Here is a 5,433-nt window from a genome sequence, read left to right as displayed (position 1 = left end):
CAGGGGCAGCAGGTGGAGATCCCTGAGCATGCTGGGGGCGGGTTCAGGAGTCCTTGTCCCAGGGGAAGGCCTTGAGGGAGGGAGCTGTTTCACCCATGGTTTACTTTGGCTTACCACAATAATCCAAGCTCTGTTCTTCAGGCCTCTGCTTCTAGTTCAGCCCAAATAGTTTCTATTTACAGAAGGTCTTAGGGGAAGAAACAGACCAGCTCGGTTGCCAGTCACTGAGCAAACACCCCACCCCTGCAGGGAGGGCCCGAATGCATTGTGTCAGGAAGCAGTCGCCTCCCAGAACCAGCGGACACTCCAATGCTATAGCTCCAGTTCTGTATCCAGTGCTATAGCTCCAGGGGCTACAGAACCACTGCAAAGTCCACCCCGTTCCAGTCTCGAGCTAAACACAGCTCTGAAAGATCATTTCCAGGCCTCAGCAGGACAGTGGGGCCAGAGCAGCTGCTCAATCTGCAGCAAGCACAGGGTCCTGGGTTCCTGCAACGCAAAAGTCGGGCAGGGCAATGCACCCCGGGACCCTGTTATTACAGCCAAGGCCCAGAGAGGGTGGGTAGCTCCTCCAGGTCCCGCAGCTTGTAAATGGTCAAGTCCAGATAAGATCCAGGTCTTCTGGCTGCCTTCCAGAACACCCCCCCCCCCAAGTAGAACCTACATCCAGAGTGAGAGCTTCCTCAGGGCTGCAACTGCTGTGCAATCTGCCAGTGTGAAATACCCCTTGACGGCGGCGGTGGTGGTGATGAATGGAACATGAAGCCTGTTCTCTGTATCTTAGTCCTAATGTAGTTTTTTTGTTTGTTTGTTTTCCTATGTTTTTCTTGGTTTCTCTTCCCAGCTTCAGCAGTTCCTGCCCCCAAAGACACTAGAAGCTGAGAAGACACTGATCACTTTGGTAGGCTGAAGGGGTTCGAGGGGAGAGATGCTAGGGGAACCTGGGAGGGAGGGAGGGAGGGAGGGAGGGAGGGAGGGAGGGAGGGAGGGAGGGAGGGAGGGAAGGAGGCTACAGGGGAGGACTGCAGAAGGGGGATCATGGGAGGGAGGCTGGGGTAGAGGTCAGTGTAGAGTCCCTAAGCAGCAGAGGTGAAATGGCTGGGAGCTTCCTGGATTGCCTGCTTAGACCTCCACCACCCGACTCCCTCTTGACATGTGACAGGGCTGACACAGGCAGCAGCCAAGGAACTGCTGTTGGCTTCCTTTGGGCTCTCTGTGGGGCTGTAGACTCCGACGAGGTCCTGGAGAGTTGTACTTCTTCCTCCCACCGTCTGAGGCCGACTTCCGGCGTTCGTTCCGCAAACACTGGGCTCTGCAGGGCAAATGCGCAAAGCGAGTCCGGGCTCTCTTATCTCCTCTTGCCACGACGTGGGGAACAGGAACCTAACCAGGGTGGACCTGCGATGTCCTTAGGAAAGTCATGATTTGAGCAATGGATCCAAAATGAGCAACGCAGGCACTGTCTGGTCTGGGCAAAATGAGTGCCGATGGTGCTGTATGGTGGGTGCGGCCTTCTGAACTTCCAAAACGTTTCAAGGGGAGCCATGGAAATGGACTTTATGGGAAACTATGCTTTTAACATCCCTTTAAAGTCACTCCAGTGTTTCAATCGACTGGGCAAACATTTAATAATTCACATTTATAACAACCATAAAAGCCTTATCGGGCAGATTAGTGTTATGATGTCAAACGAGTCTTAAAAAAGGAAAGGAACTGAACCCTTATCACATGAGCCCTGCGCTGGTGCTCACTGTGGAGAAAACCCACGTTAAATCCGCTGAGCCTGGCCTTCCTGGTCCCATGGCCCTTCCCTAGCCCTGTCAAGACCCCGGTGCCTCCCCTCCAGAAGTCACAATGTCCCTGTCCTTGCAATGGAACTCTTCATAGTGGCCCTCTGGTGTCCCATCAGGAAACTGATAAGGAAGATTGCTTTTGAGTTCAAAGCCAAGCGGGGCAGTATACCCGGTGAGTTCAAGTTCAACCTGGGATTCACAGGGATCTCCAAACACACAGCAGAGAAGGTTCTCAACAGGTATCGGGGCACCAAAGGCTTGGGGGATCCCCACCCCAAGCCCACCCTTTCTGCTGGTGCAAAGTTAAGACTTTGCTTAATGGTCTCCCAGTAAGGGTTTTCATGTGTTTTGTTTTGTCTTTTCTGACTTGGTTTCTGTATATCCCAAAGGTCTTTGATGGGGCCCCTGTGACTCACTGGTGACCCTGTCTGGACTTTCTCCCTCCAGATAGCATCTGGGTGACTCATGCCCATGACACCTGGGAGCCCAGTGGAGGGACTGTTTGTCCAGGCCTTGCTCTTCCTGGAACGCCACCCAAAAGCTGGTGGCAGCCATTCCTAAGCTCCTCTCCAGGAGCCCCCAGAAACGACAAGTTGACCTCTCTTCATTTAGCTGGCACATAGCTAAAACGATCCAGTCCATTCCGGGAATGAGAATGAAGAGGTGACCCCAGCCTAGAGGTCAAAGCAGGCCAGAGGCGCCCATCCCAGAAGGCGGGGTTGGCCCCGGCCGGGAGCTTGCTCCCCTCCTCCAAGTCAGCTCTAGGCCCGGGTCACCTTTGCTCCACTCTCTGAAGGGAACGTTCCTCTGGGTTGCAATGCCTCCTCTCACTGCTCAGGGCTCCACCTCACATACAGAAAGCACCAGGGGTCACTGTGGGGGCCGCTGCCCATGAGGCAGCCAGAGCAGAGATCACCAGGGATACGAGGCTGTCAGATGCTCCACAGCCTCAACCTTGGTCGGTCGTTGTTCTTAACTTCAGAAGCTGCCACACGTCCTTGTTTTTACTTCAGAAGCTGCCACACTTCCTTGTTTTTACTTCAGACGCTGCCACACTTCCTTCGGAGCAGAGACAAATATCTGGATGTTCAAGTTGCACTGAAACCTGTGACAGGGACACAGCCTTGTCCGGGAAGTTGTGGGAATGGGACATCGGGGCATCCTTTGATCCCTGTTGTGCTGATCGGCTTGAGGAACTCAGGAACTCACAAGCCCCTGCTGGATACCCGGATTTTCTCTTCCAGTCAACAAGGAAGAGGTGGGAACAGGTCTACACCTGAAGACACCAGGCTTCCTGAGTCTCTTGACCTGTGACATCAGAGCTACTCTGACGGGTCCCCTTGGCCACCTCCTTTCTTAGATCTCCGAGTGTGGACAGTTCCAAAAGTGTAACTCTGCAAGAACCAAACCCAGGGAGGCAAGGATGAGCGAGACACACCACCTTTCACAAAGTCGATTTCTAGGGGGGTTTATTGAGATCTCGAACGACGGCTTCCTTCAGCTAACCCTTCTGTGGCTGTTTTAGGAAATGCTGATTTTCTTTCTTTCTTTCTTTTTTTAAGTGCCATTCATAGAAACATGTGCTGGGTTTATTGTTATTACTTTGAAATGAATGTTTTAGGCATTTGTCTGTTTTGGTTTTCTCGTGTGGTTAAAAAAATGGTACACAGAATCATATGAATAAGATCTCCTGTGGGTTTTAATTACAGTTGAAAATGAAACCAGGAAAATGGCCCGGCAGCTAACTGTGCTTGCCACACAAACATGATGACCGCCTGAGTGAGGGTCCCCAGCACCCATTTCAAAAGCCATGTGCGCCTTTAGTCCCGCTGCTGGTGGAGTAGAGAGGAGATAGGACAAGCTACCAGCCTAACCAAAAAAACAGGGAACTCCAGTTTCTGTGAGAGACCCCGTCTCAAAGGAGTAGGGTGGAGAGTTATAGAGGAAGCACACACCTACACACACATGCACACGCACATACACTCCACCACCATCACATGCACACGCACACTAAAGGAGCACTCCCCATGCCAAGGTAAAAAACTGAGCTCATAATCCCAGGAAGTCACTTTTGGGGGGATTACAGAGGCCAAGTGGGTGCCCCTGACATCAGACACCCAGTGCCTCACCTGTGTTTGCAAAAACAGCTTGTCTAAGGAAAGCAGCTAACTTCTTCATTCTGGTTTCTTAACCTTAGCTACGAAGACCTCAGTCTGAAGCACTAAGCTGGGGTCCTCTGGACTCTGGTCATTGTGTGTTCTGTGCCTTAATCACAGTGTGGCCATAACTTGAGACACCACCTCTTGCATTAAAGAAAGTTTTCTCTAGCTGTCTGAGTTCATCTAAGTTCTTAGCTTGTATTTCGTCCTACAAAATTAATTCTTATTCATCCTTACACACACACACACACACACACACACAATCCCAGTATCTGGGTAATGTAAATAGAAAGATTTAAAGTTGGAGGCCAGCCTGGACTACACAGTAAGATAGACCACTTCTCAAAAAACACAAAACAGAAACAAAGTTTCTGAAAAGTTTCAAGATTCACAAGATCTCTCCCCAGAGTTACACTCTTAAAAGAAAAAAACAAAAACAAAAACAACTGCTGGAAGAGGTCCACCCGCCAAGCTGTCTGCATGTCCGGGAGGGAGCTCCGGGGACCTAACTTCCATAAACCATCACCTGCGCTGGAGTGGACTTTACAGTGACACAGCAGCCTTCAAGTCACCCTGTTCCTCTGACCCATCACCCTTGTAATAACCTCAGTGAAGGTCTTGGGTGGAACCATTCTTTAGTCTGTCATCACATTTTTTAATTGTTTTTAGATTGATTTATTGTATTTCATGTGTAGGCTCGTGGTTTGCCTGTGTGTGTGTGTGTGTGTGTGTGTGTGTGTGTGTGTGTGTGTGTGTGTGTACCATGAGCATATATAGTGCTAGATCCCTTGGAACTGGAGTTGTGAATGGTTGTGATCTACCGTATGGGTGCTGAGAATTGAACCCAGGTCCTCTGCAAGAGCAACCAGTGCTCTTACCCGCTGAGCCAGCCTTATCTTCAAATATTTATTGTCATCTCTCCAAATAGCAGACTCACCCAACTGGACTACATTTCCCAGGATTCCTTGCAGCTAAGTGAGGTCACATGACAAGACCAAACTAATTGCCACCTGGGATTTGAACCAATGCCCTTCAGAGGGGTATGCCTCTGCATCTCTTCCTTACTCAGTAATGGGTGTGGATTCGGCACTATGCTAGGGAACTAAGCAGATGAGAGACAGTCATTGGAGCCACATTGGGCCACTGTCCCCAAGTGTCATGGAGAAGGCATTCAAATTCTATCTCACTGAAGCCCCGGCATTTGTGGGCACTTTTACTGACGTGTTATTTGCAAGTGTAATTCTCAATTTTTAGAGTACTTTTGTCATTGTTGCTGTTTTTGAGACAGTCTTACTCTGTAGGTCACACTCCTTCTGCCTCATCTTTCAGAGGACTGGGGTTACAGGCCCCCCTCTATCCATCTCCTACTCCCCTGCACGCTCACCCACCCCTACTTCTGTGAATGGAGGACTAATCTGTAAACCAAAGGCCTTTGGGGCCACCTTTCCTCTGTGGTGTTGACTTGCAGAATAAAGTACCCC

At 50.4% G+C, this 5,433-nt stretch overlaps 1 long non-coding RNA gene across 1 annotated transcript; it reads left to right on the top strand.

The window, feature by feature from the left end:
* Nucleotides 1-288: 288 nt before the first annotated feature.
* LOC110341573 lies at nt 289-4,120 on the top strand. Its single transcript, XR_002383540.2, has 3 exons — nt 289-558; nt 845-901; nt 2,838-4,120. It is a non-coding gene; the product is annotated as an uncharacterized LOC110341573 (long non-coding RNA).
* Nucleotides 4,121-5,433: the final 1,313 nt, after the last annotated feature.

Source organism: Mesocricetus auratus, unplaced genomic scaffold, assembly GCF_017639785.1.
Source record: "Mesocricetus auratus isolate SY011 unplaced genomic scaffold, BCM_Maur_2.0 Super-Scaffold_100008, whole genome shotgun sequence".
Classification (NCBI taxonomy): domain Eukaryota; kingdom Metazoa; phylum Chordata; class Mammalia; order Rodentia; family Cricetidae; genus Mesocricetus; species Mesocricetus auratus.
Note: the sequence above shows the minus strand (reverse complement) of the source record. Positions and strands in the feature narration are given on the sequence as shown.